Source organism: Ischnura elegans, chromosome 9, assembly GCF_921293095.1.
Source record: "Ischnura elegans chromosome 9, ioIscEleg1.1, whole genome shotgun sequence".
NCBI classification, from domain to species: domain Eukaryota; kingdom Metazoa; phylum Arthropoda; class Insecta; order Odonata; family Coenagrionidae; genus Ischnura; species Ischnura elegans.
The window spans coordinates 9,206,728-9,233,586 of NC_060254.1; the positions used below are offsets into that span (position 1 = coordinate 9,206,728).

Here is a 26,859-nt window from a genome sequence, read left to right on the forward strand (position 1 = left end):
CCATTTGTGCTTTAATCATGGTTAACATTTTCAAAATCAATTAGACAGTTATAAAAATTTGCCTGTATTTCAAATACGATAATTTCACTTTTTAATTATTTCCTGCGATATAATTTTTTAATATTTGAGATGCAGACCAATGTTGAACAGGGTCTGCTCTGCTCACCTTTAAATATTCAAGACGGTAGCGAACGTTTTACGCGGTCATTCCGTCACTAAATAAGAGCGGCCAAGAGTCAACGCGTCCTCTTAAAATCTAATACTACCAGAAAATTCTGTAGAAATTCTAAATTTTTCCAAAGTATTCTCCAGCCTTTTTTTTTTAGAATTTCTGTAGAGTTCTATATAATTTTTGAAATCTTTTTGAAGGAATTTTCACAGGATTTCTTACGGTTACTGAGGATATTCAATTCAATGTAATTTCTCAACAGCTGCTGTTGAGTTCCACAAAAATCCTTGGGAGTCTCTTCAGAGAAGAATTACATAATAAATAATTAAGCTATAAAATTCCTTCAGAATAGAGTTCGACCGAATTCCTTCACAGTTTCTACAAATTTCTAGAAAATTCCTGAGAATGTTTTGCAGAAATTCGTAACCATAAATTTCTAGTTGGATGGTTACTAAAAAATGAATTCTAAAAACAGAAACAACATTTTTGAAAACCTTTTTAGAGCTTTATATGATTTAATTTCACATGATAAATTTAGAAATGTCAATGCAATGGCAATCAAACGGTCGTTTACTATCAGTTCTTCTCTCTTTCATTACTCCGAGAACACGAGGGAGCCAAAATAATGAAGCATTCAATGAGTCACATCAAACCAGTCGGCGGACATCTCTGACGACGAAATGGTCGGCGTCTGAGAGGTCGTCCGGACAGATAGGTTGTTACACCTTAAGAGAGAGAGAGAGGACAGCGATTGGACGCTGATGAGAGCAACTGGGAACACTGATTAACGGAAACTGCCCTCCCAAATCAAAGACCTCACACCGGAGTGACGCGTGCGAATATAATTGCTGAATCCAACGAGCAAATATTGACGTCTGCGTTGGCTCCGGTCTTTTTTCCTGACGGACTTAACGCTATCATCCTGAAATTTTCAAGGTATATAAAATAGACCGTTCTCAAAACTTTGGCATCTTCAAATTATTATCTTCGATTGAATATTTTCACATTTGAAATGAAGGCAAATATTAGACAGATACTCCAAGCACAAATATTGATTATATATTTCATAGAAAATTTACTCAAACCGTGCAAAGAGGTAATTTTTATTGCATGGCATTAGGCGGTATATACGTCTAAGACAATGCAAACATACGGATTTCCGGATTTTAAACATTACTTCTGAAGTTGGAGGAAGACATTTATATGACATTATTCCAGTCTTTTCACAATCAGATGAAATTAATTTCAAATTTATTTCATCTGGTACCAGACGATGCCTCTGTGAACCGAAACGCGTCGTAAGCATTACATTATTGTGGAAAAGTGCATTTCAGTGGCGTAACTATGGGGGGTGGGGGGTGACGAGGGGGATGGATCCCCCCCCCCCAAAGCCTAAGAGAAATAGAAATAATATCCAAAGCTACTGTCCAGTTTTTAATTATAGTAAATTTTAACCTAACCTTTTAATGAAACCCAAATTTTAAGTGCTAAAATTATGTAAAATTTATTTGCAGGCAGGTCATTTTTCCAAAATTTTCCTAAAAGTTTCCGTGGGTGGGAGATCGCCCTTCCCCATCCCCTCTCATCCCCCCCACCCCCAAAGCATATTCCTACTTACGCCACTGGTGCAGTTACTTTTCAATTCAATACGTCGAACTTCAACTATATATACGCCTGAATCAGTCGGAATTGCCCGTAGACTTACCAATAACTTTTCGTTAAGTACCCAACTTCGCCATTCCTAAAATTGTGAAAGTGTACTTTACACAGAAATTCAGTATTTCAATAAGGTACCAGACACAATGAAAGGTAATAAGAAATTCTCTTCTGTGATTAAACAAATTCTTTGTAAAAAGGCTTTTTATTCACTAAATGAATTCATAAATGACAAAAATGCCTTCACATTATAGGTATAATTGTAAACCACAGGATTTCGAATCCAAATATTTTTAGGATGTCAATTTTATAATGTAATATTGTATTTTGATTATAATGTATATTGTGCCTTGGTGTACACCATAGTGTACTGACTTGTATATATCCTTTACTGACTTTATGTACTTGACTATTACGTTTTATGTACTTGATCATTACTATTGACTTGCCTTGTAAAATTGAAGGTTAATAAATTTATTATTATTATTATTATTGATGGCTTTAGGCGTGACTTGGTGAAATTGCTTCGTTTTAAATTTTAAAAAAAACTTTGTAAATTTCACATGTGATTAATAGTAACAACCAGCTTCGTAGCTATGCGACATCGTCACCTAAATCACAGCTACGAAACTGGTTGTTACTTAAATCACATGTGAAATTTACAAAGTTTTTTTAATTTTAAATTCGCTATCTCTCTCTCTCTATATCTCCTGTCCCAAATCCGTCTGCGCTCGTGAGGAGAGCGAAATAACGGTGGATCGAGTGACGAAATGAAAGACGTGAAGAAGAAGAGGGAACCGATCGACTTTACAAATGTATGCGAGCACTCTCTCGGGCGTCTCATCCATCATCCCGCCGCGACCCACGGAGCTTCGGGACTGCGCGCTCACTCACGGAACAGACAAGGCCTCCTTCCCGATTTCCCTCATCACGACGGACTGAAAGAACGAGTGAGCACACGAAGGAGAGAGACCAGGACTGGTTGGCGTGATGCCTCGTTTCCGCCTAACTCGACTTAGGGGGGGCATCCAAGCAGTGGCAGATTAACGGCAGGGGTCTCCAATATACTAGGCCACGAGGGCCACGTCCCAAGTTCCCCATCGCCCCGCGGGCCGGATAGCAAATTTGCCGATGACTGAAGCGTGCGATACCAAAGTGTACTGAAGTATCCGGTGGCGTATTTCTTTGCCTCGTTCACATTACGATTGTCGGAGCGATTGTCCTAACGATACTTGGCCGAACTAGCAACTGTGAATGCATGTTCTGACCATGGTCCTGACAATAGTTCACGTGGTTCCGAACGTTGCCACTTTACGATGGTTAGGCGCTGGGAGACCGGAAAAGGAAGCGACAAGAGAAAGACGAAGGGCTCGTGAAGCTCTCTTCGCTCTATTTTTTTCATGGATTTGACATAGGAAGGAAGAATATGGGCGGAAGAAAAATTATTCGGTAAATACACGTTGAGCACAGTTATATATTGAACCTACATACCTCAACAGCTTCGCTAACCAACAATTTCACGTTCGTTTTATATGTCAGTACTAGAGGGAAGCACAGATTTTAACAATCGTCGAGTGAATGCACGATAGTTACGACAATCGCTGGAACAATCGTAAAGTGAATGAGGCATTATTTACGAACAGTTGAAGGCGACTTTGATGTACAGTACAGCGCTGCAATGCTTAGAGCGGCGTCTCACAGAGTTAAACGAGCGAGAATCGCGCGCTACTTGAAACGAGTGCGCGGGCCGGATGAAAGCCCTGCGCGGGCCGTATTTTGGAGACCCCTGGATCACGGGAGGGATGGTCGCCCCCTTCCGGAAAATCGAGAAGGTCATCTTGAATTTTTCTAAAAGTGAAAATTTGAGAGCGAACTTTTTAAAGGCCTCTTTATTCGGTACATTAACACGTACGGGTTAATGTCTAAATGTATGAACGCGAGAATGCCAAAATGCACCGTGTAACCACCCAACTTATGCGAATGGATGCACAGAAAATAGAACCTGCTCTAATTTGGTTCATGCATTCGTAAATGTTCCGTTCCGGTCCACCAAAATCATTCATGCAAACATGTATCGTGTAAACAGGCCTTCAAGGGTATTTTAATTTTCCACATTTTTTTACAATCCTTTCCTGTTTTTCTTTGTATATGAGGTCTAACGTGATACAGTACTGAGTTTCATTATAATATTCCCAATAATAATCGAGAAGAAGAATATTTTAGGTGGTTCTCCAGAGAGAGTTCTTATTTCACGAGATTAAAAAATATATTTAAAATTATTCATGAATATACAAAAGCCCCTTGTCTACACTCAGCGTACTCTCAGTAGCTGTGCTACAAACCCGAAAAATAATGACATTAATCCGTCGTGAATCTTGGCAATATGAAAATGATTTTTGACATTTCCCGACTGCCCCAATAAAACTCATTTCTTATGAGGAAGCATACCTCCTGCTGGAGCTGTCTCCTTTGTGATGCATTGTTTGCGTAAAGCTTATGCTGGTGAAGTATTCCATCGAGATGTTGGCAAAAATGGAGAGTATTACCCGGTCGGCAGCCCGAGAAAGACTCATCGCAGCAGTTCACTTATTATTAAGTATTCTAACGATTAAGGAAGGTTTCCATGGAGTACTTCAGAAGCATTCCAGGAGCCTCGATTTCCTTTAAGCACTTCCCTTAAGACCTACACCCTTTCATTATATCTAAATAATCCTATTCTTTTCTTTCCTCTCCCTCGTTTCCCTAACATTCTAACCTCTACCACCGTTTTCAACATCCCCTCCACGCTAAGCAGGTACTACCATGGGCGTACCCAGAGGGGGGCAGGGAAGCAACTGCCCCCTCTAGAGGCGAAAATAAATTTAGTCCAAAACAAAGTTATTAACAAATTTTCCTTTTGAAGAAAAATGATATTAGTATAAGGCATGGAACTAAAAGTAAAAATAATTATTTTTTCAAGCAAATAACATTGCAACGTCAACAAACGAAATATTATCTGGGCTTCGTTTCGTCCCAGAGTTTTAGTTTAGTTTCGACCCGAAGTAGTTTTGACTCCGATTTCGTTTCGACCCTGAGTTAAGCTCCCCGGGTTTAAATCCGTTTCGTTTCCAGATTTCGTTCCTGGGAGCGAAACATTGAAATTTTACTGCTTTTGACATTCGTTTTGTTTCGATTGCCATCCCTGGCCACGGGCCGAAACTCTCAGCTTCCCCGAGGGTGAGAATTATTCACACAGTTGAGTCACGAAGTTCTCTGAAGCCGTCCTTTCATCCACAGAAAGCATTTGAGTGCGCATCCCTGGGCAGAATGTGTCAGAATACAAAAGCCATTTTTGCGCAACTATTAGATGATTCACGTCAAATATTCATCGATCATGAATTTGAACGCGAAATGGGCATCTTCCTCTATCAGACTAAGTGTATTCGTACCTTTCAAAATCTTTTGGTTATCGGGAAAAAATTGATTTTTCATTAAAGAGTCACACAACGTTTTTACATCAAACTAAAGAATTACGACTCCCTCTATGCCTACATTATTGACTAGTAGTAAAATTATGGAAGCTGTATGTTTTTAGCGAGATAAATATTTCACAATAATAATCAACGGGATGGAAATTTATCTCCATATTCAGGTCGGAAATTCTTAGTGCTCAGAAACAAATTTTTCAGTGAAACTTCCGTTAAAAATAAAATTGGGCGCAGTAAAATCATGGAATATAAAAATACCCTATCTATACAGAAACGGTCAACTTGTAGAAAAAATCTAATAGGCAAAAAATGTACGCCTCAAATATTTTTTTTATATAAGCACCACGGGACACATTGGACATATATTCGGTTGTTGAAGTCACCATGAATCACAGTGTCCAGCCAATCAGAGCAGAAAATATCCGGCATAATTCCCGGTTTTCCAGGGAAATTTTACAAAATTCCAGGTTCATCTTACGTGATTACAGAGATAGACAAAGAATGTTAAAACATCCAAATTTACTCCAATAATTTTAAATTATATTATACTTATTAATTAACAAGGACAAGGAATATATTAGTTCACACAAATTGTATTCAAAATTTAAATTTATTCAATACAGGCCTCTGAATTCAAGACGCTGCACGGTGGGCTAGAATCGAAAAAAGCCGCACAAAACCTCAAAAACGATTTTCTTTTAGTTATGAAGTTGAAACTTCGCATAGCAAGATTATTTATCTCCTGTGTCTTCGCGTTAAAAATATATTTGAGGTTAAAGATGAAAAAATTAAGCGAAAAACGACCGCCCTCGATTTTTTTCTGAAAATAGCCAACTTTATCCTGGTATCCTGGTTCAGTGGTTTCATGAATGGTTTTATTTACAAAACTGTTATACCATCTTAATTTTACATAAACGTAGAAAAAAAGGAGATACTTCCGCCAAGTGACTTATACCACGTCGTTCTACGAAGCTTTTGAATTGTGAATCTGAAGAAAATCTCGCACCAACTTGCAACCCCGAATTTTACATCGTTTTTCCGAGCGTGCTGTCGACTCTGGTCCTGGCCGCTGGCGGCGGAGAGTACGGCGACGCGGCAAGCTTGTGGATGCGATATAACCACATTCACTTTTATATCTGAATAATAGATGTAATAGTGATAGTTGATAGCGTTTTTGAGGTTTTTGCCTGCTTTTTTCGGTTACAGTCCACTGTGCGCTGCTTCAACCACTTTTAAGTTGATGTTGGCGTCACCTGGCATTCTATTCTTAGTGTTTTTGGATTCTACTTCAGTCACGAGTACTAGACATTTAAATTCCGTTGTCTTGTCTAACATTCCATGTTTCGATGCGGCTGTAATAATTCTTCTAAGCTACTGCACTTGAAATTACGACAAACACATTTGATGCCACAAAACGGGTGTTGAACAGACAAAAGTATGTGTGAAATGAATTTGAAATAAAAGATTTTCCCGCTTGGAATAAAAAATCATGGAAAATTCACGCATAATTCCCGATTTTCCCGGTCGCTGGACACTCTTAATCACATGCTTGGTGGCGGTGGCGTAACTAGAAATATGCCTTAGTGGGGAGGGGGGGGATGAGATGGTCTGGGTTGGCGACCACCCTGCCAGGCAACGGGGCCCGGGAAAATTTTTGAAAAATGACATTCCTGGAAAAACATTTTGCTACATTTTAACACTAAAAATTTAACTTTTAGCAGATGCAGTTATTAAATTTCAAAACTAAACAATAGTTTAAAATATTTTGAAATTTCTCCGAAGCATTAGGGAGGGATCAATCCGCTCATCATAGTTACGCCACTGCTTGGTGGCAAAAATGTGGCGGTGCTAAAAAGAGTTGCATGCGTATGAACAGGATAAAATTTTCCTCGTTCCGGAGAGGACGTCCCTAAAAATAATAATTGAATGGATGATTCATCGAAAACTGCTTAGCAATCCTTCCTCTGGGCAAGCAGCGATTCGTATTGATGTACTTCAAAGAGATGGGAAAGTTCTATCACAGTTCCCGCACCCCTGAAATCTCTCCGACGCGCGGCTGGACGACTCTTGATTGCTTCCTTGTACTAACAACGTTCCCTCCACCGCTAATCCTCTTCAAGGGAGACGTGACGCTTATGGAAAAGCCGTCACGCGTGACAGGCCCATCGACGAGATGCCCATCTTACCTACAGCATTCGGCCATCCCTTCTTTTCGTAGCGACGAATGGGGAAACTTACGGCGATATATCGATCTATCGATCGAGAGGTATATAGGACTAGCAATTCACGAACCCTCGACTATACTGCACGTCGATATTGAGACAATATGAACGATCATTGATCCAATTGATTGGATACCGAAAATAAGAGCACACCCCGGAGCTAAGTCAGCTAAAACAGGGTACATACCAGATTTCCATTTACCTATTGGCCTATTTACAGCCTATTACAGGTTCGAGAAGCGAAGCACAACATTTTAGTGATAATTTCAACGAATTTCTTCTAAACGTGCTCCATCGACTGGTGTGCATAAAATATAGGTATTCTGAGCTATATTTACCTGGAATTGCATTCGAAAGCAAACATTTTATACAGACTCTAACTTACTTGTCTTAGCACACGATACAAATTGAACGCTGCTAAAATAGATATTTCGACGAAGCACAGAAAATATATTTACGCAAAAAGCTGATATGATGTTCGTTAAACCAAAGGAATCATGACAAACTAAAAGTTAAGTGAATATTCTACAGAATAAACCCCAGTATTTTGGGAATGGGAGTCAATATTATCTTAAGAAGAACATTCTAGAATGAGATACAGAAGAGATGGATGTTTGGATGGAGGGAATACTAAGCGGGGAGGGGATGTTAAAATCTTACACGCTAAAAATTTGGAAACAAGACAAGAAAGTGTTTGCTTTGACTCGCACAGTCATGGTGCAGCCCCCCTTAATCCGCCGGCCACCAATAGGGTGCGCCACCCGCTGCGAAACCTTGGAGTGGCGCTGAACCCTTCGATGGACCCGGCAGATAAAAGGGAAATATTCATTTTCTCCCCACTTCCCAGGGGCGAGAGGTCGCCACATGACTCAGGACTTTCCGCGAGGCTGAACGTTGACGCGGGGTTTTGACGCCTCCTCTTCCGAACGTCTCCCGGCGGAGTGGGCTGAACTTCCAGAGGGGCAGTTCCTTATCGCGATGCAATTACCGCCGCGTCAGTCTTCGTTTGGACAAGGCGTGCTCATCGTGGAAGCGAAAGCTATGCACTCATTTCCCACGCCGATGAGATTAAAAAAAAGAAGAACGATTCACTTTACGTCGACTCGATTGGGTCATTTCCTGAATTCGTCAATTCGGTGCAACGGGCTCTCCGAAATTATCTCAGTCTTCATCTTTCAATATCACCCCCCGTGAACGCTTAGCTACACAAGGATTCCTAGTGGACTTCAGAAGCAGTTTTTTTTTATATAAAGCGGGCCAGTGGTGGTTTCCTGTTGGGTAGGCACATCTCTCGACACTCACACTGAAAATAACTTAAAATTTACCAAACATACCTAATAATCTCGAAGATTCCAATTTTCACATGCCAAGTCTCAAGGCCGAAATCAGAGATTGAAAATTCGCCCGCCTCGACAATGTAAAATCGAAATAGTTTATTCCTCGGAATTGTTTCGTCGCATGAAAATTCCTAGATAGCCAAAAAATCAAGCAAAAAATCTAGTTTCTTGCGTTTCAAGGAATTGGTCCAACCATTATTGCAAGTTGGTCAAAAAAATATACATGTGTTAATTGACGCCCACTTACGGTGGACGAGTTTCTTATGACTGGTGTGCATTTTACTATGTTTTCATTTGTTCACCGTCAACGTCAGCAAGTGGAGTAATTCCAATAGCCGCGTGCCTGCACTAAGCGCTAGAAAGTCAGTCATTTTTCCAAACACCGTGTTTATGTTAATGGTCCACTGTGCAACATTTTTGAATAAGTCTTTAGGAGAGGTAATGAATTGCCGAATAAAAAATTTAGGGTCCCCTTTGAAAAAGATTACCGATGCTCATATCTTCGTAAATAACAAAGACACAAGGAAGGCAATCATGCTGATTAATGTCCCCATGACGGCTAATGAACATTTGCTTGACATCTTTTTGAATTTGCATCTGGACAAAAAGTTATTTCGCGTGGTCAAGATAAATGGGACACCCTGTATATAGAGGACCATAGGAGACAACCACGCTGAAGAGGTGGTATAGGAACTCACCGCCACCTCGCCCCTAGACAGTGTCTTCTTCTTCTTCCTCCCAGGATTAGGCTACTAAGCCTGTTCGGGCTCCACATTACCATCTTTTTCTTGGTCTTCCTATACTTCTCTTTCCAAATGGTTGATATGCCATTGCTTGTTTTGGAATTATCTCATTTGGCATTCGAAGTAAATGTTCCTTCCATCTATGTTTGTAGTCTTGCAGTTTGTCAGTGACTGCCTGGACACCCAGTTCATCTCTCTCTTTGAGTGTTTCTTATTTTATCCAATCTTCTGTAGCCTTTCAATGATCTTATAAATGTCATTTCCGATGATTCTATCTGCCTTAATTCATTCTTTTTTGGGACTCAACATTCTGATCCGTGGAGTACAGTATGGACTGCCATCACTATATAAAATTTTATTTGTGTTTTTTTTTCTTATTTTGTTTTTTAGAGTTCTTTTAATTGTGACACATATTTTCTGGAAAGTGTTGACCTTATTTATAATATCTTTTCCCTTGTCATATATTATATCGTATCCTAAGTACCAGAACTGCGCCACTTGCTCCAGGACTTGATCCTCAATAATAATTTTTGTTCATATCGGATTGCTTCCTAAAAATGTCATAGTCTTTGTTTTGGTTTTTGAAATTCTCAGGTTGTATAGTTTGCTCAACTGGTGTAGTCTGTGTACTGCCATCTGGAGTTTGTTCTCTTTATCTTGTATTATAACCTGATCGTCAGCAAACAGTCAGTATTTAGTTATTGAGATGGTCCCAATCCTATGCCTGGTGATACATAATTCTCCTCCATATTCTCAGAACGTCATCAGTATAAAATAAAATAAGAGCCAGTGTATATAATAAAATTATTCTGGATCAAAGTTGAGGGTCGTCGTCATCTTGAGAACAACTTCGACGCAGCTAAGCGGAAAACCATGGAGGGAACTGTAATCCTGCACTACGAAAGCCCCGGGAGGAGAAGTAAACAAATCATACCCACCCAAGGTTTGTAAGAAAGATTTTCCAACCCCGCCAAATTACGCGATAACACCGAGGGGCCCAACGATACAACATGGCGTCTTTCGCACAAAAGGAACCTTTCGAATGCGCGTCTTTTAATTAAAATCCTGGCCGCGACAGTCGAAAGTAATATATATTTGAAACGCGTACACGCCGAGGAATACGACATGACATACGGCGAGTCCTTAAGGCGGGAATATTGGGCGGAGAGAGGGAATAATATCAAATAAATAAGGGAAAGCGCCGAAAGTGACAAGCGGGACATCCATAATTTCCGACCCCTTCCATTCGCTCGTCGGCACTCCGCCTATCCCGAAACGGCCCTCCAAATTATCGCCAATGACCCCCACGTGTTGGTTTTCCCAGCCACGAAAGTGCACGAGTGTTTATTTTCGGGCAAAGTACATAACTTATCCCACAAGACTCGCCGCGTCGTAAAGAATAGGGGGGGTCCGGGAGCCAAGTTGCAGTCAGCTCCGTGGAACGCCGATGGGATTCAGAGTTAACTGGCCCGTCCATTATTACCCGGCAACTGTACTTCGACAAACCGAGAAATTGTGGCCCAACGGTGTGCTATCAGATTTACATAAAGTTTTAGCGTCAACCTACGGTGCCGTACGTTATCTATTTGTCGGTAAACGGTAGGTACGTAAGATTGGTAAACGGTTCTTGACGTGAAATCTTATCGCATCAATTAATGAACGCCTTGAGTTGCACTAGCAGAAATAAATGAATTCCTCTCGAAATTTTTGCGCCTTATTACCGGGCTAAGTACAAAATTTACCCCACACACTAGCTAACGTTTCGATAAACCTATTAGAGGGCTCTTCTCTTTGAGTGCTGTCAACAAAACTCTTGTTAACGGCCAATCTGGACGAAATCAAGAAAGTGCAGAACCATACCTCCGCGCAAACAATAGCTAAGTCTAATATTGAACACATCCCAGCAATAAACATAAAACGCAAGGATGCTAAAAACTGCGCAAACCTCAATATTAATGTATTTTGGGCACGTTAAATAAAATGGCCAACGTTTCCTCTCCTGCGCCGGAGACCTCATCAGGTATAATGACTGCTTTGCCTTTACTGAGCAAATTTGAGATTGAGTTCGGGCAAAGCGTATGATCATATTAGTTGATTTGGTATATAAATGTAGTAATGAGTGCAATATGTAAATGTTTATTTACATATTGCCCACATGTAAAGGCCTTACGTACCAAACTTGCTCATTTTGACGTCCCGCTAATCATTTAAAATTGTGTTTCAAAAATAAAGTATGGATAGTCTAATAATTATTTCCATATTGAAATGCATCAATAATGAAGTAAATAACGTACTAAACCAAATCCAATCGCAAAGGAGATAGAATTATGGACTTTGTCTATTCGGAGCATGACAGGCATAAGAAAATCCAACTATATCGAAACATTGAAAGTCAGACGGTAGGTGCCCAGTCTCCTCAGCGGATGTATCGCGGGCTGTAGCCGCAAGGAAAAATTTTCGAGGGGCCGAAGACCCCAAAGTCAACCCCTCCCCAGGCAAAGAGCCTGGCTGAGACGACTCCCATTTCATACAGCGGCACGACATCCAATGTTTTTTCGCTCCGCACCTGAAACCTTACCCTCCTCATCTCTTGAAACCAGCAAACTCTCAGCAAAATTTCTCTATCACAATAAAATAAAGTAGCCCTCGTTCCCGGGGGACCTGGGAAATGACGTTTCAATTAACTGAACGGATGGCTATTCCAACCCCTCCCCCCCACCCCCAATAGGTCCTAAATTAAACTGATGACATGATATTTGGACCGTCAATCGAAGGGGGCGGGAACGGGGAATACGGGTTGTGGCGCGAAGCGAGAAAAAAACAGCAGGCCCAAATATAATTACGGGTAGCGGAGTCACGCGGCGACAAGAAGATGTGGCAATAGTTTGCATTCTATACAGCGGAGAAAGCAGTGGCGGATACAGATGGGGGACGCGCGGTTCCGCCCGTATTGCCGAACATTGCTAAACCATTATTGTAACTTTTTTATATATTAAGATGGCATTGTCTTTTACATGTTTCCAGGTTTAGCTAGTGGTAGGACCCGCCCGCCTTTGTGACGGTGCGGGATCCCTCGTCCCATCCCTTCCTTCCCTATCCCGTCCCAGGAGGCGTCGTCGGGCTCCTATCGCGGCGGCGCGGCGCCTCCGTCCTATTCCTTCCTGTCCTCCCCCTTCTGCGGTGCAGAGGTGAAAAGGTTAGGCTTCAGACGTCGGCCCAGGAGTGATACCCCGCGAACCTAGGGTTTCGTATCCACTCTCTTTTACATGTGTATAATCAATTTTAATAAAATTTTCTTATACTCTGCCTGTTGAAAACAGTGTTAGAGGGCAGAATGTTACGTAAACGAGGGCGGGGAATGAAAAGAATAGGATTTTTTGATAGAATGAAAGGTAGGTTGCGGGAAACTTACTCTATCGTCTTGAAGATTTTAGGGTATTAGTATCTTATACTCTACTTGATAATTTTTTATTACGATAAAAGTATAGACAACTCAAGATATATTTTGCGCCCCCCCCCCTTGAGTTTTTTCTGTATCCGCTAATGGGAGGAAGGGGACATGGGAGCGTGAAAATAACCCACGCACAACACGCCCCGAAGTATGATGCAATTTCAAGCAAAAACAGAGTTATCATAACAGAATGGTGCGGTTTCAGTAATTCATAGGAAGATGATAGGAAAAGGGTGGAATAGGTTTTTTAAAGGCTGCCCTATCCCTGCTTGAGCTTAAGAGGGCACTTCAAGTACAGTACTCCGTCCGTCCGGATAGGACGTTAAGCCGTGGTCTCCTTGTAGCCTTTCTAGGAGACGGCTAATATCGACGACGGGTTTTTTTATCTAGTCGAGAAACTAAGGCCGTACATATTTAAATTTATTAATTGTTAAAAAAAACTGTTAGCGACGAAAAATACGAAAAAAACTTACAATACAAGTAATTCTGTTTTGATTTGAACCATGCTCAAGACCGCACCATTTTTTACGATAACCCACATGCATGTTGCACCACAAAGACAAAATTTCAAAGAAAAAATTGAAAGGTTTCATAAATATGTACAGGCAAAATATTAGGAAGGTTCTACTGAGTAAAACTCGGTGAATATACCCTAAAATCTTCAAAACGATAGAGTGAGTTTCCCGCAACCTACCTTTCATTCTATCAAAAAATCCTATTCTTTTCCTTGCCCTCCCTCGTTTACGTAACATTCTGCCCTCTAACACTGTTTTCAACATCCCGCTCGCTCGCTCCATCCATACCTTCTGTCTCCTCCGTATCTCATCTAAAAGCTGCCTATCCTCACCCACCATGTCCAGCACTTCGTCGTTTCTCCTCCTCTCCGTCCACTTCACCTTCTCCATTCTTCGCCACACCCACATCTCGAATGCCTCGAGTCTTCTCTCGTCCTCCTTCCTAAGTGTCCACGTTTCTGCACCGTAAAGCGCTGCACTCCAGATCAGACTCTTCACTAACCTTTTCTTTAAATTCTTACGTAGCGAACGTCCCAGAAGCTCCTTTCTGTTCATGAACGCCTCCTTTTTTATTGCAATTCTCTTCTCAATGTCCTTCCTACTGTATCCGTTTTCCTCTAACGTACTGCCTAAATAGTTGAACTGCTCAACCTGCTCAAGTTTTTCACCACCCACTTTTATCTTAAGTCTCACATTCCTCACTCGTGATGCTTTACAAAACCGCATAACCTTAGTCTTCTTGTTATTAATACTCATCCCATATTCCTCGCAATGGTCGTGTAACGCATCCACTAGAGCCTGAAGCCCCCTCGCTGACTGGCTAATCAACGCCTGATCATCAGCGAATCTCACTGATTTGAACATCAGCGTAACCTATAAGTCACGAAAAAAGACGGGGTGAGAAAAAAAGTGAATATGATACTTCAACTATGTTCATTCCATTGAATGCAACGTCGCAACATTAAGCCCCGTTCACACCGCCTTAACTTAACGCCTGAGAGGGGAGTAGCAGGATATGTTACCTTACAAAAAGTATAATCAATAGTTTACGGGTGTTAATTCAGTTAGATTTAATAAAGTAACTTTAATAATTTCACATGCTTAATTTTACACAACCGGATTCCTCGCACCGTGGTGCGTCATCACCAATGAAAGTTTTTATTTTTCCCGGTTAATAAACTTATGTTTTTTTTAATAATTAATAAATATCTAAAAGTCACTTGTCAATTATATTACGGATCAATAATAGCTGAAATGTATACCACCAAGGCGTCACAGAAAGTCCGTCAAAGAACACTCCCAAATACGATCTTAATGTGCACATTATGTAGCCTCAACTTAACCGGCATGATGCCTTTATGGTAACATTTTCGACGTAGAGACAAAGAGTACAAGTTAAACTCAGTGGCTGAATTATTTGGTTTGTACAACGTAGTTGAGCAAACCAAACCTGCAATTATGAAATTCTGCTGTAATTAACGTCAACTTTAGCATTTAAAAAATATCTTAGATTTATGGATGTAGGCAAAATGTTAGTTTTTAATGGGAAACGCATGATTCCGAAAGAAGCCAAGGGAGAGATGCTTCCGTACGGCTCGCTGACTTCGACAGAGAAGATTGACCGATATAATTTTCGGGGAAATTAGGAGAGTTCTCGAGAGAGGAGAAAGACGTCATGATGCAAATCTGCGATTGAATCAGACAGTTCGAGTGAAGGTAGAGGAAGACCACGAGCGTATCAGGTTCAGGTAACCGGATAGTCGAAGCGATAAGGACGATGGGCAGGGAGTCAGTGGTGCCAACCGACACATGTCGACGAGAACTTCGGAGGAAACAGCTGTAGAAGAGCTATAGGGATGAAGGTGATCATGTTATCAGAGATGGAACAGTTGCAATTAGAGCGTTAGCTTGGAATAAGAAACATATCATATGTTAGACACGGTCTCCGGCGTTACTTCGTGGAACTGCTTCATCTTGAAATAAAAATACTTTGTTCTATTCCACACTTTATTTTAAATAGTACGACCCGGGTTTCTGCATATCATGCTATCATCAGATCATAGGTCACCTGATGATGTGTGGTGTGGAATTGTGGTGTGTGGATTCAAATGAGGTGTGGAATAGAGCAAAGTATTTTTATTTTATGACAAATAATGTGTGTTGAAAAGCAATTTATGGAAATAAACCAATCGGATCGTAACGGGTCATTTCAAGGTTTTGTAAAACGCTACTTTTCTTGTATTCAGTACTGCGGACAAAAAATTTACTATCTTAATGTTAGTCACACCACCTGTGTCGTATCCCGCTCGTCTTCGAACGAGATATTAGCGACAATACGAAGGTCTCTCGAATGGAAGGATCAGGTGGCGGAAATAAAAAGGAGTCACTCTGAATAAAAAGCAGTGACTTTATTCCCTAAAAGAATGAACAAATATATCCCCGGCCTCTTGGCCGTGTGACCACCACAGCGAGAAGCCACGCCACAACTCAGCCCCGAGCCAAGCTAGGCATACCCTTTTAATCTTCCCCACGGGAAGGTCCAAAAAACCCTCTTATCCACCCCTGGACCGACATCCGCCGATCACGAGCGGGTCCTCTCGTAGACTTGCACTTTGGACTAAAATGCCTACGTGCCGACTCACGCGTAACAATGGCTGCTGGATAGTACACCTGTCAATGTCCTCACAGTACTTTCAACTGTCTCAATATGACAGTCCATCAATAAAACTCGTACATCAAAGTGGATTAATGCATTATAATCAGAAAGAAGTTGTATTAAAACAATCACCAAAATTACAATGAAGATAATAATACTGTACTGTAAAAGTCGCACCACTTTTCTAAATCAGCAACCAAAGTTTGTAAGCGTAGTAATGATTTCCAAACCAATTCCTGATAGAGAGCTACCCTAAGAGACGATTTGAAAGGAGAAAACAGAGAAATGACGGCATTCGGATGTGCGATTTATTATTTTATTTGCAGCTCATAGCAATAAAAAAAGCTCATTATAGCAATGTGCAAGTGCTTTACCAGCCATGTGTCATGATAGGGCGCAGATAAAATGAAAAGCAAAAATTGAACCAGGTCGAATAAAGTAACAGACTAGAGACTTAGAAAAGGCATTTTAAGCATAAATCCCATTATCGAATAAGATAAAATAACTTTGTTTTATTCTACACTTTATTTTAAAGCAAAGTTATTTATAACACCAAGTTATTTTGTATCCTATAATAAAGGGATTCCACAAAATAACGCCTGAGACCGTGTCCTATATAAATCCCATGATTAGACTGAATATATAAAAATATGTATACCAATTTATCGAAGCAAAAAACTCATCAATGGAATCAGTTGATGGCAAATTGAAGGCAGGAAGGTCAAAATGTCTTAAAGACATGAAAAAAATATTTATGGGCACCGGCAATCAAGCGAAAAACTATTCTACTGCAGAGATAGTACACAGAATTCAGGATTGAGAGGTCCACATAATATACATATGAGTCGCACATTACTGACGATTAATGGAGATGAATCTATCGGTTGCAACGGGTTATTTCAATGCGTTGGTAAAAACCGAATTTTCTGATAATCTAATCAACATGGTGGAGAATCAGTATTCAGAATCAGAATTGATCTGCAAGACCCAAAAGCATCTAATTTCTCCCACTATCAAAAAACAACAAAAATTTTAAGTGACCAGGGAATGAATGCATAATCACCAGAAGGAAGTTAATTTACAATCATCACAACAATATTCTTCTTGGTTATATTAATTCTATGAATCTCCGGCTACTATTCCAAATCATTAACCAATGACAATCGTCGTGATGAATGAAAAGTAAATTCCCCCAAGACGGCGAGGCTAAGGAGAATAAAGAGATATTTAGCATTGGATAAGCACTTGTCATTTGATTCCCACCGAATCACAAGAAAAAATCTCAACATTAGAATGTTATAGGGCTGTGCTAGTCATGTTTCATGATTGAGCACAGATAAAATGAACAACAAACGCGTTTTTCGAATATAGCCACAGCAAAGAGAGACAGAACACGGATTGAAGCAAGAATCCCATGATTAGGTGTTTAATACGCAGCCAGTGTTTGGGACCCTCATGAAAAAGGCTTAATAACAGACTTAGAACGCGTGCAAAGAAGAGCTGCCAGGTATGTGAAAGGTCGTTACGATGATCTTGTTAGTGTAACTGACCTCTTAGATAAACTCGGATGGGAATCTCTGTCGGACCGTAGATTGAAAAGTAGACCAAACCTTTTAGATAAATTCAAGAGCAGTGTCTTTTCTAACGAAGTTAACCATATCTTACGGACGCCAACATACTACGGAAGATCAGATCATATAAATAAAATAAGAGAGATAGATTGTAGAACAGACAGATTCAGAATGTCTTTTTTTCCACGATCAATAAGAGATTATAACGGCAGCGATAGAACTCATAAATATATTGCATGACTTGTGGTGTAGCCTACTAACCTATGTAAAACTTAATGCATGTTTCTAAACTTTATTTTTATTTCTAACATCATATGGTAGTATAATTTGTTAGTATACGTGACGTTTTTGGACAGTGTGGTGTGCATGTGGGAGTCCAATTGTATGCTGCATGCTGGTGATAGATCACCCCCTGCCAAACACCCAAGAGGTGGCTCGCAGGGTATTATGTAGATGTAGATTAGGCTGTGAATAACCAAGCATCTAATTTTAACGAAGCATTGAAACTCTTCGCCGAACCAGTGGATGACAAATTGAAGAGACAAAGGGCAAGATGTACGTAAAGACGAGAAAATATGTACGGCAACCGGTAAGCTAGCGACGAACCATTTCCAGAATAGAGATTATAAAAAAAAAAACGCGAAAGATGAGCAGGCTAACAAGAAACGCGAGTCACCGCTGGGCTAAAGACAAGGGGTGGGTGTAGCTGAGCAGCAGCGAGTACCAGGGATCCCACGAGAGCGTTACAAGGGCTTAAGCATTTCCTCCCACACAAACACATCCGCATCAGAAGTGCTCGAAAAATTTCACACGTGGAGTAGGCTCACGGCAGTCCTTCCTCGAACATCCCTCCGTTGGGACGACATGGCTAATCGACTCAACGTAGGAGTGCAGCGGGAGAGAATGCAGAGAAATTGTGGGCGCGGTGTGCTCACCGGGCGAGAGTGACTCATTTGCGAGGGTCACCGGTCGAAAGTATGTAGCAGAAACGCGCAATAGGGTAGTTTACTTCATCAAAGAAAACGAAAGGCACTCATTGCGATTCGTTACCCACCATTAGTGTATTCATAATATACAAATTATTTGGTTTTATAAATCCCAGTTTAGACGAATGGCAACGATCAATTTTAACCTCATTTGAAAAAGGCCAGACGCGATGCCACTCCACGTGACGTCACAGGGACCTAGTTAATGTGCGAGTAGATAGGAGTTTTACATCGTCTGAGATTACCAATGCATGCATGAGGCACAGAGCTCAGGAAAACATGCCTTAAAAATCACCTATTAAAACTGCCTAAGGTCGGAAAGTTTTCTTCGTTTGATAGGGGAATAATAATCCTTATTTAAGCCAAGCGCTACCTGCTAGCAGGGTAAAATTCCTACCTTATCAGTCTCCTCTTTTCGCTCTAGATCCTTCTACCTCTTTTGCCAGCGAATTTTTGTTCAATCGATTTTTTGCAAGGAAACTTTGGCGTAAACAAATATGTTACTATAACCCTATCATTCTCATTTCTTCAAAATGATCGCAGCAATGTCATCGAATTTTGGTGGCCATTTTTGAACTAATTTCCATATGTAATTTTAAAATCTGAATAACAATCGAGATGCAGTTAAAATCACAATACATGAAAGTTTTAGAACATTGCATTGTCATGTGGTTCTTTGTTATCCTGAAAGTTTCAGCTTGATTGATAATCGGAAAGTGGGTTAAAATTGAGTTGCAAGATTTGACCCGGGAAAGACGACAAACAAGGCTGGTTTATAAAAAATAAACTCTCGTTAATAAAATATAAACTCGGGTTTCGAATGAAATCGAAAATCGAGTTTTAAATGCCAAATATCGAGGAAATCGAGGTCGAGCCTTGATTTCCGAGGTTCGATCGATACTCGATTTTCAGACTTCGATCATGACCATTTCATTTTATCTCAGCCTCATCGCCATCGGCCTATTATAGCCTCTGCTGTCCCGAGTGAAAGACTTTTATCAAAGGCCATTAAAATTTGAAAGCACCCCCTCGATCATCAAGTAGCCATTGCAAGCAGTTGATCTTTCTAAAATACTTATTGAAGCCAAATGGCTCAAAACAGTGTTCCCAAAACTTAAATATGCGTGCATTTGTAAATCACCACTGTTAATAATTCACGCACGTATTCTAAGTAGATTATTTGTGATTTTTTCTCGTCATAGACCTCAAATGTGTATTTCGAGTTATTTTAGAATGTATTACAGACATGTTTTTGTACAAAATGTATTTTAAAAATAGAACCTTCGATTTTTTCTATTTATCGATTTTTCGATTCAAATTTCGCTTTTCGCGGAAAAATCGAGCTCTTCATTCTGATTAAAAATCGATTTAGACTGACGTTTTTCCATCACAAAACATGAGGGTACACTACATGGCCGGCACGGCGATATGAGGAAACTGGAGTTAGGTAAATGGAGAAAAGAGAGCGGGATTATACAGGGAGGTATGGCAACGAGAAGGTATGGAGGTATGGCAACGAGATGTTCTAAATAAACGCACCCACAATCCGCAAAATGCCAGCCACTTCAAGCCCGCCTACGCAACCGGCTCAAAGATAGGTGGACACACATGAGGGGAGCATAAGAGGAGATAGGTTGAACGTTCAGAGAAGCAATTGAGGCGAGAAGGTGCCGAATCGGATTGCGCGCCGCCGCGTGGGAGAAAATTGAAACGAAAAAAATATAAAAAAGAGAATCGGGGTGCGCGGGAAGACGGAGGAGGAGGGGTGAGGGTCGAGGCAAGGACAACAAGAGAGTTTGAGCCGAGGGGAAGGTGGGGGTAGGGGAGGGGGAGGAGGAGGTGACTGCTACGTGCATTTAAATGAGTGCCGGGTGTACATAATAATAATAAAATAAAAAGAAACAAAATGGAAGGTAGGTACATAAAACAGCCGAGGCGGGGCAGCACAATCTTCGGACACGGGAAAATAAGCGAGGAAGTGGGCTGGACGTGCTAAGCACGCCCTTTTCTCTCCCTCCCCCCAAACCTCCTCCTCCCCCTCACCCTCCCGCCATAAATATAAAACAGCAATACGCTTAACGATAGGCGGGTGGCGGTGGAGGGGGGAAGCGCATGTCCGCGGGGGAAGTCGTTGTCGAGGCGAGGATAACGAGCTCTGTCGTGGGTTGGGGAGGAGAGAGACAAGCGTCAGGCTGTGTGCAAAAAGAGACTCAGGATTTGGCATTTCCAATTTTGGCGGAAATTCATATGCAAATGCGTGAATACCTCCAATTCCACTATTAGCGGAGTAGTGACGGATATACAGGGAATAAAGTAATACTCCCCCCCCATCTCTCCAACAAAATCCAAGAGACGTATTTATTTGAATTATTAAAGTATTCTACCGATTAAGGTAGGTTTCCATGGAGTGCTTAAGAAGAATTCCGGGAGCCTCCCTTTACACCATGCACTTCCCTCTTCAATTCACTATAACACCTACTCCCTTTCATTCTATCAAAAAATCCTATTTTCTTCCTTCCCCTCCATCGTTTACCTAACATTCATCCCTCTAACACTGTTTTCAACATCCCATCCCCGCTAACTACTCGCTCCATCCATACCTTCTGTCTCCTCCGTATCTCATCTAAAAGCTACCTCTGCTCACCCACCATGTCCAGCACTTCGTCGTTCCTCCTCCTCTCCTTCCACTTCACCATCTCCATTCTTCATTTATTTGACTAAGGTTGAAAATTTCTTTTTTGAAACAACGAGGCGCGGAGGACGAGGACGATCTATCTGTTATCTATCGAGGACGCGCCAACAAAGCTCCCAAAATAGGGCCCTACCATAGGGATAACAAAGAACTACATACTTTAAGTGCCCTACACGAGAAACAAATGAAAAACAAAAAAATTGTTGCGACACAGAATTAATCATCCATTGGAACTATAACTTTTTACCACCATATTTAAATAAATACTCGCAACTTTCCGTGATTATAAGATATATCACGACCTAGGCTTCCATGTTATTACATCATTCTCAAGATACAAATGGTGGACCACCATTGAAGATGATATGTTGAAACACTGAAACTTAAGTCATAATAAATTTTATAATCATGGAAAAATGCGAGTGTTTATTTCAATATGGAAAAAAATTCCAATTCATCACGCTTGAATTTTCGGATTTTATTTTTATCATCGATGTATGCATAGCATTATGCCTACGTCTCTCCTCTTGATTTCTTCCCGTATGTACCTCTGTTGCGTTGATGCTACCAAATAATACAGTCAGTACACGAAATTATCCTTACCCTCGGGCTGAAAACGTCAAAAATCTTATTTTGACTAAAATGGCAAAAGCGTAATTCCAGATTTTCACTGTTTTCGGCCCCATTGAAATTTATTTTTACACGTGAAAATTTAAACTGGAGAATTTCAGACGCTAAAGAATAAAAAAATACGCCATGAAAGAGAGAATAGAGCCTAACACCCCTCCTCCGAGTGCAAATTTGCTTATTTGTTTGTCCTTAAATTCAGTAATGGATTTGCTGAGGCCCATCATCCCAAACTTTGGAACAATGAGTCATAATTAGATAATGCTATGAATTTATTTCCAAAAAATAGGCCATACATCAGGAACGAACTTCGTTTAAAATCACAGAATTTGTCACCCAGAGGGAGGATGGGTTATGTAAACATTTCCATTCCAGCGTCATTGTCGTAATAGCTCAATGAGAAAGAAAACGAAAACATTTTGCAATAAATTTACGGATTTCATGCCTGGCAGCGTTCTGTATAGCACATAGAAGGAATACGTGTGCCCCAGTGACGTCGCAATGATGCGCCGATAACCACTCGGCAGAGTTCCTTATGGGTGTGATGTCGGGATGGATATTTTCATAGAGCTACGCATCTAGCCTTTAATAGTTGAAGCAGCGAGAGAGCAAACGATAGCAACAAAAATGGAATCCCACTGCGAATGAGAAAGGGATGCAACTTACTCTTGATCTATAGGATCTATAGATTAAGTATAAAGGCCTCTACACAGGTGAATGATCATGCTGAATGATCATGCGAATGAAATCATTCCGTGTACAGCAGAAAATTTCACGAATGAACCGTCGTGCTCATGATCATTAGTGAAAATTAGAACATGTTCTATTTTGCTCGCATGATCCCGTGAATGATGGCATGTGAATATAACCCCGTGAATGTAATGATGAATGGTTATGCGAATGATCATTCAGCATGATCATTCGCATGATCATTCACTGCGTATAGCGGCCTTAAGTGAAAACGTGGATCTACAAAAGCTATAGCTCTAAGAATATACAGATCCATAGAGTGAAGTGTTTAGGTTCAAGCACTCATATTTTAAGAATGGTAACAATAAGTCCTAAAAAAAAGATTAACCTTGTGCTTTATATATTCATTAGAGACAACTCAAGTGGCAGCTGTTCCTGTTCGTGAGTCCGACCGGCCTTAAAATTGCATCTCAAGAAGAATAGCAACCAAAATTTAAATTCACTCGTGAGTTCCGAGTCTTTGAATAATTTCGATTGAGATTACACGACCGTCCCGAGACGTTTCCATGCCATAAATCAAGGCTCCTTTTTCAAATCTTCCCCCATGCACTTAAGGGGAGCAATGAAACCATATACAAATGTTAGCAAAAAAATCGTGAATCATTCACTTCCAGTAACTCGCAAATGGATCGTCTTTCATTGAAGTGCATTCGAGAAAATTGAAAACGGAAATTCAATCATGGCAAAAGGGCCCACGACACAAAAATCTATTCCCGCGTAAGGCGCGCTCACGAGGCTATCATCTTATGCCTTGATATACTCATCCATTCTCCAGTTGAATTAAACGGGCGCCGAGACCGTCATCAAATAAACATAGCAGACGAGAGGATATCTCCGGATAGAGGTTTCACCTTCCCAGCGGCTACCGCGCTGCGGAGGGAAAAACGAAACCTATGAGGAAAAAAAAACAAGCGAGGGATGAAAAGCGATTAGAAAACGTAATTGTTCCGCGGGTCGGAGAATAATCTGCAGGTAGCGCGACCACAGCGCCTCTCGCGGTACGTGGCGATGACGGTACGGAATAGAATGCCTCGCGCAGGCGCCGAGAGAACAGGGAAATAACGGCTGACCAATGCCACTAGCACACTCGGCGCTTTACCCAAAGTTTTTCACGTCCTCCTCTTTCCGTAATTTACTGCTCGTTGTCGGACGCAAACGAGGAAGACTTAAGGGAAGGATGGAGGCATTTGCTGAATAAGGAAAAATAAGGAATGGGGAGGCGGTTACTATTCATCGATGGAAGCGAACTATTATCTTCAAGGAAGGTAAGGCGCAAAGCGGTAATTGAACATGCGCCGATAACATGAGTAAAAGATTGAGCCTGGTTGGTGAGAAGGCTAAGGGTAGATCCTATCCTATTGAGAATTTAAAGGAGATCGTCGAATTTGGGAGTGAAGAGAGACCGGGGTAATCAGGAAAATGCATGTAAACCTACCTTAACCAATGGGGTACATTAAGAAAACGCTATTTCTTGAAGGTAAGGAACTGTTAATAACACAAGTAAAAGACTGAAGCTGGTTGGTGAGAAGGTTATGGACACGGAAAAAGCGGACCATCAAAGGAATCATTACTACAACTTGAGATACACCTGGTAGAACAGGTTTTAATGATACAGAAATATATTCACTAATATTGATTTCATCCAGTCCCCATTAACGAGATATGTTTAGTGGGGGAAGGGGACAAGCCGATTCTCAGCCATTCTCACGTGGAGGAACGGGGGGTGTCCTGGCAAGTATCACTTATTTTTTCCGCGAGAAACAGTGTAAAATTTACATGAGTCCAAGTGGACTAAATTGGAATGAATAATCGTTTGGCAGTTTCACTAATTCCCGTTCAAGCATTGTATTGCTCATTTTTTCAATGTGATTCTCGACCAAGATATTAGTCATTTTAAATACTAGCCTTGACTAACCTAAAATAAAAGTAATTTTAAAAAAATGTTTGTTTTTTTAATAAATCCAATACAATGAATCATAGATTAACGTCGTGAAATGTTTTCGGTATCGAAGCCGGGTCAGGAACTGCATTACTGCCGACGTTTCGACGTCCGACTAATCCAAAATGACAGATACCAATGACTCACAGCCCAGAGGACGATGGCCGATTCGGAAATCGAAACGTCGGCAGTTATGCAGTTCCTGACCCGGTTGCGACCCCGAGAACATTTCACCAAGTCTATTCGACGGAAAAGCATCAAATCTTTCTTCATAGATTAACGTATTTACAATGAAAATATGCATTTTAAACAATAACATGTGAGCGAAGTTTTTCGGGTTTTCCACCGGTTGATGTCGTCCATGTCTCCCGACGTTTCGATCAGCGACTTGCTGTTCATCCTCAGGGGATCTTCCGAATGGGCGCATGTGCATTCGGAAGATCCCCTGAGGATGATAAGCAAGTCGCTGATCGAAACGTCGGGAGACATGGACGACATCAACCGGTGGAAAACCCGAGAAACTTTTCTGCAACTGATACGCCGGGAAAACCTAAGATCATACAATCACACGTGAGATTAGAGGGAGGGTTCCACCAAGGAGAGATCCAAAAATTGCTAAAACCATCTCACGTAATAATTAATATTCGCCTCCTTATATCCTACTCCATCCTATTCCTCGACTCCTCCTCAGTCCTACTTCGTTTCATCTCATCTATGCAGTCTATACTCGAGCCTCCCCCGCTCATCTATTGCCCATCCTATAATTTCAAAAATCACCTCAGAAAATTTCAAGCTTGGACTTAAGCTTAAAAAACATAACACTGACAGCAGTTTTTCTCAACTTGAAGAATGCTACTTGTAATTTCACCATTTTTCTCGACGAGTTCCTAATTCTTTTGCCTCGTCTATTTTTTCTCAGTTGTCCTCAGTACAATACAGAGGTACGTCTGGAAGGCCTAAGGATAATAGAAATAGTTTGTAGCGATCAAGTTCCAAAATTTTGGGCCCTTTCGGGGAAATCAGAAGGAATGGAAGGCATGCATTTTATACTCCCATCCTTAATCCACCATTATTTGTGTTTCTGTATCACGCAATACGTCTTTCCAATAGAGGCTGACTATCATTCTTCCAACGAAGCTATATCACGAATTCCCAGTCGTTTATAAATTTACATTTTGTAGTACTACTTATCGAAAGGATTCAGCGGAAACTTTACATCAGTAGGAATAAATTATCATTTTAGAATTTATTTTTTTAAGCAATGTGAGCATGGTTTTATCGCCATGAATCTTATGATCAAAATATTTGTACATAAATGAAATACCTAAGTGAACGGAATTCAAGAAATCGTTTCATAGGTATCTTACCGCCGTGTTCATGAAAGATTGAAACAATCTGGCAGATATATCCCACAAAATTAAACTTTACAATTTTCAAATCCGATTGATTGCGTCGTTTAACAGCGATAAATGTAATAAATAATCTTTTTAACATGCTTTTATTTCCATAAAATCTTAAGCATTTCGTGATAGGACACAAAGCGTTTCATTTTCCGAAGAAATTCGTTTTAGCTCGCACAACGCGGTTCATCGATCCGTTGCATGTTCATCATCACTGGTCAACAATCCTAGGATTGGTTTGACGCAGCTCAGCTCTCCACTCAATTCTCCAAATCAGCTAATCTTTTCACACCTACGCATTTCTTCTCTTTCACTTCTTTCTTTACCTGTTCCTTACATTTTGTTCGAGGTCTTCCTTTTTCGTTCTTGCCTTCCACTTGCCTCTCGACGATTGTCTTCATCAGGCTATCATGTCTCAAGATGTGGCCTATAAGGCAATTCCGTCTTCTTATTAAGTTTTTCACGAAGCTTCTCTTCTCTCCTACTCTTCTTAGGACTTCCTCATTATTAACTCGGTCGATTCATTTGATCCTCATCGTTCTTCTGTAGCACCACATTTCAAAGGCCTCTATCCTTGCTTTCTCTGCTGCTGTCATTGCCCATGCCTCCCTTTTGTATAGGAACATACTCCAAATGTAGGTTCTCATAAATTGTTTCTTTGATTCCAGATTTAAGTTT

The 26,859-nt window shown here is 40.7% G+C and overlaps 1 protein-coding gene across 1 annotated transcript in view; it reads right to left on the minus strand.

Moving 5' to 3' along the window:
* LOC124165881 (lysine-specific histone demethylase 1A-like) overlaps nt 1–26,859 on the minus strand; it is a 63,369-nt gene that overhangs the window by 14,021 nt on the left and 22,489 nt on the right. The window lies entirely within an intron of this gene.